This window comes from Gossypium arboreum, chromosome 9 (assembly GCF_025698485.1).
Source record: "Gossypium arboreum isolate Shixiya-1 chromosome 9, ASM2569848v2, whole genome shotgun sequence".
NCBI lineage: Eukaryota > Viridiplantae > Streptophyta > Magnoliopsida > Malvales > Malvaceae > Gossypium > Gossypium arboreum.
Window position 1 is genome coordinate 72,170,998 of NC_069078.1, and position 9,749 is coordinate 72,180,746.

Genomic DNA, 9,749 nt, shown 5'->3' on the forward strand with positions numbered 1-9,749 from the left:
TTTTTAATTAAACATTAAAATGACTTAAAATTTACAGTAAAAATTAGTGGAGCAAATTATATGGCGCCACCAACTTACCACGTCAGTAGGGAGTATAAAAAAATTAATTTTTTGATGGAATCATGTAAAATAGAGCTACCTGTATAAATACCATGGAAATACTGAAAGTTTTGAAAGAATAGGAGACTTCAAAACAATTTTCTATTTTCTGGTGGAGTCAATTTAAATGGCGCCACGACACCCTTCTGATTTTTTTTTTTTTTTTTTTTTTAACTTTTGTATTTTTCTTTAATTTTTTCCTTTTTTTAAGTTTTATATTTTTTCTTATTTTATTTTGTTTATTTATTTTTTGTTATTAATTTTAAAAATTTGAAATGTATATTTGAAATGTTTTATAATATATATTTTTAAAATTTTAAATATTATTTTAAAATTTTGAATATTATTTTTAAATATTATTTAATTTGTTTAATAATATTTTAAATTATAATTTTAAATTATTTGTAAAGATATTCGCTTTTTAATAAAAATAATCCAAAAATTAATTAATTATCAAAATGATCCATTTGTTTAATTTGGCTCTACCAACTTTTACTGTAGATTTCATGTCACTTTCGTATTTAATTAAAAATAAGTTATTTTGATAATGAATTAAATTTTTGTGCTATTTTTATAAAAAGTCAAGATATTCAAACCATTTTAAATTCTATTTAAAAGTTAAAAATAATATTTTATTTAAAAAGTAAAATTTGAATTAATTAAAAATAAAAATATTTGTTAAAAAAATTATTTGTTAAAAATACATTTATTTTAAAATATATATATTAAAAAGTAAAAATTTAAATTAAAAGTTAAAATATATATTATAAGGGGTTTGGTTTCCCATCTGAAGAAAGAAAGAGAGAAAAAAAAGTTAAGTTAGTTAAATTTTTATATTTTATAATAATATAATAATTAATTATATTGTATTTATGTGTTTTTTATATTATGTAGATATCAAAATATTTTTGTAGATACATATCACATTTCATTGAGGATTAATGAAACAGTAAAATTAATTATAAATTAAATAAAAAATCGTTTTACTTTCTCTTTTTTCTTGCTAAGCGATACTTTACTCAACGTGTTTTGATTCATGAAAGTGATTTCTATTTAATTATTATTATTCCTTTTAACTATTTTCTTGCATGAAATTAATCTGTAAGTGTTGGTTATAATTTTTTATTATAGTACACATTTATAAATTTATATAATAATTTTTAATTTTAATACACATTCATAAATTTATGTACTTAATATATATTTTTAATAGATAAAGACAAAAAGATTTACTTAATAGATTTAAAATGTTTAAAAACTTAAACAAATTAAATATATTAAAAATGTTAAGTATAACCAATATTAAAATCATAATATATTCAATATATTTTTAAAATATATTTTAAAATGTTAATATATTTAATATATTCTTTAATAGAAAAAGAGAAAACGATTTTTAATATATTTAAAATTTTAAATATATTAAAAGAAAATGTTGAGTATAACCAATTTTAAATTTTAATAACTGAATATATTTAGATATATTAAAATTTTAAACATATTAAAATTTATAAGACATAATTTCAAAAAAATAATATTCAAAATTTAAAAATAATTTAAAAATAATATTTAAAATTTTAAAATATATATATTATAAAAAAGTTCAAATATACATTTTAAATTTTTAAAATTAATAACAAAAATAAATAAACAAAATAAAATAAAAAAAAAAATATAAAACTTTAAAAAAATTAAAGAAAAAGACAAAAGTTAAAAAAAATAAAAAAATCAGATAGGTGTCAATGGTGACCCCATTTAAATTGGCTCCACTAAAAAATAGAAAATTATTTTGAAGTTTCTATTTTTTTAGAATTTGTAGTATTTTTATAATATTTATATAGGTGGCGCCATTTTACACTATTTCTCTTAATTTTTTATGTTCCTTTGGCGTGCAAGTTAGTGGATCTATATAATTTGACTCCACTAACTTTTTACTATAAATTTTAAGTTACTTTAATATTTAATTAAAAAAGTGAGTTATTTTATTACTTAATTAAATTATTTGGGTGATTTAAATAGAAAAACGTGTTTTTTAAATTTTGAATTCTCGTACAATCATTTATGTTTACAGTAAGCAATGGATCAACTATCTGTCAGCTTCCGCGCCGAAGAAGATTAGCAATGCAAAGAAGACTAAACACTCTACTAACCCCGCTGAAAAGAGCCACAGAAAAAACAGCCTTTTGATTTGAACAGCATTCCCACTCTGTCCTCTTCTTTGTTCCTTTTACTTACCTTCCCTAACTTATCTTACAAAGCTTTAGAAACCCATTTCGGCATTTCCTTTGCTTGTACTAGTTGTTACATTGCTACACTTGGTAAGTTCACTTTGCCATATGCTCTTTTTCTTTTGTTTCTTTGAGTTCCCAAGGAAATGCTTTCAAGGAAAAGACAATTCCTTTTTCTTTAAATTTTGCCATTGTATGTTGGTTTTCTTTGCGTATTTGTGGTGGTGTTTTTTTCATGTTCTTTTGGGTTTTGGCCGCCTTCTTTTTTCCCCCTTTGAAACTGATGAAAAAAAAAAAGTTCCTTTTCTGAGTCGATAGTAACTTAGTTCTGTGTTCATTTCAGGAGCTTTGTAATGGCAGCATTGCAGAATTTATTCCTTTTTATTGGGATAGATTTTTATAAAAGAAAACGAATCTTAGAAAGGTTTTCTTTTTGGTCTCTGTAGTCTCTTTTTTTCTTTTATTATTCAGCAAAATGGTGAGTTTTTTTTTTTTTGGTCTTATAAGCTGCTGTGGATCTTGTCTTGAGGGTACTTTGAACAGTTTGAACATTTTTTCTTAGCTGAAAGAGTGTTTTCCTAGAAAATATTTTCCTGAGAAACAACCGAGTCAACAGTCAATCTTGTGTTTTGGACCAAGGTAACAAAAAAAAAAAAAAGGTTTGAGTGGCATTTGAAATCATTTTTTCCATGTTCTTAATATTCAACTCCCACGCTTTGTTTTTACATTTCATGCCCTCATTTCACAGCAACAATGGAGGAAGAAATCTCACTTACTAGATTACACTAATGCCCCTTTTGGAGTGTTGAAATGCAATCCATAAAGAAAACATGAAAAAAAAGGGTACTTTTATGTAAATTGTCTGTTTCCATCCCTGAAGCTGTAGGGTCCCTTGTGACTATAATAATGTCTCATGGACCATAAACAATAGTAGGGTCTTGGGGTAGCATTGAATGCGGTAAAGATGAAGGGTAGCTGTTACTGTCTGGTTAATTAGTAGATAGCTTATGCTTTAACCTTTTTCCTTGAAGATATTCTTTGGTTTGCCATATATTTTATGCCCTTCTGGTTTCATATATGTGATGATAAGGAGAACTTGGTCTTTCATATGAGCTCATTACATCTTGTACAAGATTTGCATTGAATTGTCTCTGCTCGTGATAATTTTCCAATCTGTTATTGCAGGCGTTGTGGGCCCGGGAAGCATTGAAGTGGTGTAGGATAATTAAACTTGTTTTCTTACATAACTTTATGTAGGGTAAATATTCTTTAAATTATGCAGACACCAAAATTAAGGTACCTTCTAAATTCTATTGCCTTTATTACTGCTCATTCTTCGCTCGTGAGAGGTTTCCTAGTGTATTTCGTTGATGCATTTATGTAGTTATTCTTGAAAATTAAACTTAATTGGTGGGTCAGTCATCTAAACAAGTGCTTAGATAGAATGCATTTAATATTTTAGGTTGTCTGGGTTTTAACTGGTGCCATGGGGTACAGGGAAGATTTTTTCTTGGAGTTCCTTTCTTTCGGGTTTTTATCTTGTAGCTACTATAAGGGCCATATTGTCTGGTAACCGTATTAGGGTGCAGTCTCTTTCTGCATGAAGGTAAAACCTTTTTGTTTGTCTCCTATCTTGAGGATAGGATAAGCCAATGCCCCTAATGGTACTAGCAAATAGTGTAAGTGAAGCACTTGATAAAATTTATTTGTGGTTTATTATTTGTTGAGACCATTGTGGAATTTGTTCCTTTGTTTATCACTTGATTTAGGATGTTGGTGGGAAAACAAGTATATAATTGAAAACTGGAATAAGGATAGAACACGAATAAACTATAGATTCCACTGATTTAGGTGATTTAAGGATTGATTTTTTTTTTTTTAACCTTCTAGAAAAGTTTTGTTTGGCTCTGTTCTATCAGAATTGGAGCTAACTTTCACATGTTTGCTCATCCAAAATTGGTTTTAGTTTGTAAGTAGCTCAAAAGTACTCCGAATACAATGTGATCGATTGAACATTATGAGATATATCTAAGGGGTTGATCCTCTTCTTGACCTAGTGTCAGAAAGCTGGTATTACATTTTTTATTACTTATTTTTAGCATGATTTTATGAATAGTTTCCATCACATTATTCATGATCTATTTTCAATTATTTAATAACATTTCAACAATTTTTTCCATGTAATTAATACATAATTTAGGTAATTTTTTTACCTTCAACCCTAAACCTAAAATCATGAACCCTAAATCTAGAATCTCGAATCTTAAACCTAAAATCTTAAACTTGAACACCGAACCTATAACCCTAAACCCTTAAACTCTAGACCAAAACATGAACCCCAATCTCTTAACTCGTAACTCTAAACCATTGAACACAAACCTCAAACCCCAAACACGTAACCTTAAACCTCGAACTCAAACCTTGAACCTTAAATCCTAACTCAAACCCTAAACCTCAAAGTTTGAAGTTCATGGTTTAAGGTTTAGGGTTTGAGTTCAAGGTTCATGGTAAAATAAATACCAAAATAATGGGTCAATGACATGGAAAAATTGCACAAAAATTACTATTTTTTAAAAATTGGTTGGAACAAATAAAAATATTAACTTATGGAAAAAACAAAATGATCAAAATTATTTGAAGTAATTTAATTAAAATTAAATTAAGTTGGAGAATATATTAGATATAAATGAGCGTATAATAATATTTTGTTATCTTTAAAATTTAATAACGTAGCACTATTTTATTGGTGCCTAAAAGCAATACTACTATAGATAAAAGGGACTTTCTTGACACGAGGTTCTTTATCTTTGTTTAACTTTTGTCTTCTTTTTTATTTCTTTTTTTTTGTATTTTATAAAATAATGGTCAAATTTTAATTTGACCTCAATATTATGTTGAAATTTAAAATTTGATCTTTATACATTAATTTGTGACATATTTCGATCTCTCAATTTTCATCTAGTGTGGTGCATTTAGTTTTTTTTTGTCTCACGTTATAGTATTTAATCTCATCGCCATCATTATTTTTACACTAACAGTAGATAAACACACCGTCCATTCAAAAGAATCTTAAATTTCAAATTTACAAAAAAATATATATAAACTTAAAACATATTTTAATATTTAAAATTTTACTTAATAATATAACTCGAAAATATAATTAATTTGATACAAAACGTGGTGAAAATCATACTAATATAAATTAAAAGAGGCATGTGAATTTATATTTTCTTATTATTCTCCCATCATTACTCATGAATGATATAATTTCATCGTGTATTACGGGGTATACGTCAAACTGCGCAGTGAAAGAACAGGATGCAAAAAGTAAAAGACAATTCCATCCTCTGGGGTGAAGCCAAGTTATCAACACGTGGTCATCAAGGTTATTATTTTATTAATTTTCAGAATTGTTACCAGATTAGGAAATGCTGAACCATACATAAATTAATCTCCATTCCCAACATCACATCATCGTCTTCACTGTGACAAATGGCCAACTTCAAGCACTGTATATCCAGCTCATGGAAATGGGCGTCCAATTACATTCGGTTCTCCAAGGCCGCCATATTCATCAGCGGTAACTATATCCTCCTATATCCCATTTGTCATATATTAGCCCGTTGTTACTACTCTAATAACCAAAGTTTAAACCTTCAAATGAATTTAAATTATTATTACAATATAAAAATCCATTGAGCAGAATAGCACAAATGCACCCATGTTTGCATCACTATAGAACATGGAATTAGAATTAGCACTTCATGATTGACAATTTACTTTTTGAGTTAATCTGATATCAGTAATGATAGGCTTGATATTCAGCGACTCATTTATAGATATGGGGTTTAAAGCATTCCTGATATCCTACATCGAGTCCCGGGAGAACTTATCTATTGGGGGCCTTATAGCCTATGTAGCAGCTATGGATGGCATACAACAATTTCTGGCCATTCTCATTCACCACCTTGCAACTGATCGTCTCGGTGATTTCCGAGTCATTATCCTCACCTTGCCATGTTTGATCTTCGCAAGTAATTACTACTTTTTATTAACTTTTTTTTTTTTGAAAATTACTTTTTATTAATTTAAACCTTCACGTCTCTCTCTCAAGTGATGGGCTCAATGTGATCTCTGGTTTCCTCGGGTTTTTAGGTTTGCAAAATACACTTATAATATAGGTATAATAAATTATTTCATCCTTCAATTTTACAAAATAAAAATCATTTTAATTTTTTATTTAATTTTTCATTTTTTAACTTATAAATTTATAATATTTGCCAAATCACTTAAAAATAAGGGAAAAGTTGTATATATGTGGATTGCCACAAGTAGACCTGCTCATGGGTCGGGCTACTTAGCCGGAAGGCCTGCTAGAAATATGGGAGGGTTTGGGCAAAAATATAGGCTCGAAAAATAGGCTTGGACAAAAAAGATTCGTTTAAAAAAGGGTTGAGCCTTGGGTAAGGTATTTTTGGCCCGAGCTCGGCCCGCCCCTGCCCGAATTCACTAAATGATAAAAAAAATTATTTTTTAATGTTATTTTCTTATTATTTTCTCCTATTTTACTATCATATTAATATTATATTGCTATTATTTTATTGTTATTGTTTAGATATTGTATAAAACTTATTTTATTATTAATTTTGTTATTATTTTAAAGACATTTGTTAATTTTGTTATTATTTTAGATGTATTTGCTTATTAAGTTGCATCTATCTTAGTGCTATTTAAGTTTACATATTTTTAAAATTTATTTTCAATTTGTTAGAAAATATTTATTTTAATTTTTAGTATTTTGATGTATTATATATATTTAAAATTATATAAAATAATATAAAAATTAATAAGGGCGGGCTGGTCGGGCCGAGCTCGGTTTTAGCATTTTATTTGGATCAGACTTGGGTAAAATTTTAGGTCTATTTTTGGGAAAAATGGGCTTAAATTTTAGTTGAGCCCGACCTGAACCTGGCCCGACTCATAAGCACCTTTAGCCACAAGATACGATGTCAATAATTAATTATTTTTAAATTTTTAAATTTAAAAAATTATAAAAATTATTTTAAAAGGTATGAAAAGATAAAAATATTTTTAGATTTTTAATTTTTAAAAATTAATTAATTGCTAAATGTCAAGAATGCAATCTACATATTTTCAAAAGTTAAAAGAGAAAAATTAAATGAAAGTTAAAATAACTTTTTTAATTAAAGAACTAAATAATATGTATAATATATAATACGAGTACATTGTAACATCTACATTTAAGTGCTCTTTCATATTTAAATCAGTGAAAATAAAACGATTAAAACTTTTGAAAATATGTTGTTTGTACTCGTTGATGTTACAATATATAAAAATAAAAAAATAAAATGGCATTATTTTTGTAGGGATTACTGATATTATGGCTTTCTAGTTTGCTTCGATCCCAACAAACGAGCAATCAAATGCTTTACATAGCTCACCGGTAGTATTGGTTGGCTTAGTCGGAAAGCAAGTTTCTTTACCAGAATTTTTACGTCAGCATTTTATAGAAGAAACTATTGTTGTTGATAAGACAAAGTCGGAAAGACAACAGAACGAAGATTACTGGGATATTGTAGAGGGTCGTGCTAGTTTATGGTCTAATGGTGCCGGCTTTCTTGGACAGTTCATATGTTGGACGTTCGCATCAAGCCTTAGTTGGAAGCAAACGATCATGGTTTCATTCATCGAGGTGGCGGCGGCGGCGGCTTACGCACTTTTCATCTGCGGCAAACGATTTTACCTACGCATACCTCCAACACGATGAGCCGCTGTTTCTCGATTGAAGGAAGCGAGGGGGCTTGTGAAATTGATCCCTCTTTGGCTTTTATTCATCCCTTATTGTCTAGTGAAAGTTGTGGGTTTCTCCATTTTCATACTTCAAAGTGAAAGATTGGATACCAGAATTAATCCCAGGATTTCTCTACATAATTCATTTAATAAAGTTCCCGTGAGCTCACTCTACGTGTTTAATCAATTCATAAGCTTTTTAGTATCTATGTCGACCAAGTATCTAATAAGGAAGCTTTGGAGCAGTGAAGAAGCCATGCAACATGGTGCTAGATATTAGAGAATGGGTGTTGGGATGGCGGTTGGTTTTGGTTCCTCGTTAAGTGCTTGGTTAGTGGAGCGCCGGAGATCAGATCTAATCAAGAAAAACCCTAATCACAAGGAAGATATTCTTATGACAATACTATGGCTGGCTCCTCAGTTTGGCTTGTTAGGAATTGCCAATGGACTTGTTCTCAAGGGGCTAACAGATTTCTTTGATGACCGTGTGCCTCAATCCAAACAGTATTTTGAGATGCTATTCAATTTAAGTTTGATGGTAATTGGGGCTTTCTTAAATGGGCTTGCTGTTTTGCTTGCACCAGACTGGTTCGGCGACACCATTGACAAGTGTCAATTGGACAAGTACTTACTCATGTTGGCTATTTTGAATGTTGCTGTCTTGGCCCTTTACATCTTTCTTTCCTTAAGGTTTGATTGGAACGTACCGGATGAGGTTGACGGAAGAGATATTGAGATATAGAGGAGGTGGGTGGAAATGATGTTGAGATATTATAGTTATTTATCCTGGTTAGTCAATTTTTATAAGTTTTTATTCGGTTAACAATTATTTTCGTTATAATTATTTTTCATTTTAATTAACCTGTTAATATAATATTATCGTATACTCATTTTTTTCTTATAAAAAGATAAATTGATTTTTCTTATAACAATTTAGACAACTCTATATAAAATCTCTTTTTTTCTTAATTTCATTGGAAAAAACTAAAACTAATTTTAAAAATGAAAAATAAAGAATTAAAAGATAAAATTTTTATCTGTAAAAATCCAAAATTTTCCTATAAAAAACTTAGGTAATTCCTATAAAACCCTGAGTTTTTCCTTTTATAGAAAAACTAAATTTAATTCTAAAGAAATAAAATTGATTTTTAAAAGATAAAATGAATTACCAAAATAAAATTTATTAAAGTTAAGTGATTAAAATGAGTGTACAACATTGAATTAACGACGGATAAGTTTTCATTTTAATTATCCAATTTTAATAAGTTTTCATTTTGGTTAACCTCATTAATTCAATGTTATTGTACACTCATTTTAGTCATTCAACTTTAATGAATTTTCATTCTAGTAACTCATTTACTTTTTAAAAATAATTTCATTTTTTCCAAAAGAAATCTAATTTTTTAGATGAAATTGAGTTATTTAACTGTGGAGATTAAATCCAAGTTTTTTTCCTTGAGCTTAATTCTCTATAAAACTCTAGGTTTCTCCCTAAGAAAAACCCAAGTTTTTTTTTAACAAACTTAAGTTTTTCTCTTTTATTGGGAAAAAACTAAAATTAATTATAAAATGAAAAATAAACAAAGTAACTTAAAAGAGAAAATGATTTTT

The 9,749-nt window shown here is 27.9% G+C and overlaps 1 long non-coding RNA gene across 4 annotated transcripts; it reads left to right on the forward strand.

Annotated features, from left to right (window-relative positions):
• The first annotated feature begins 2,145 nt into the window (after nt 1-2,145).
• On the forward strand, nt 2,146-9,070 carry LOC108454869 (uncharacterized). Of its 4 annotated transcripts, XR_008270617.1 has the most exons (4): nt 2,146-2,417; nt 3,513-5,907; nt 6,140-6,361; nt 7,715-9,070. It is a non-coding gene; the product is annotated as an uncharacterized LOC108454869 (long non-coding RNA). The 4 variants fall into 4 exon arrangements; XR_008270616.1 differs by lacking the exon at nt 7,715-9,070 and having other exon boundaries at nt 6,140-6,550; XR_008270619.1 differs by lacking the exon at nt 7,715-9,070 and having other exon boundaries at nt 6,167-6,550.
• Nucleotides 9,071-9,749: the final 679 nt, after the last annotated feature.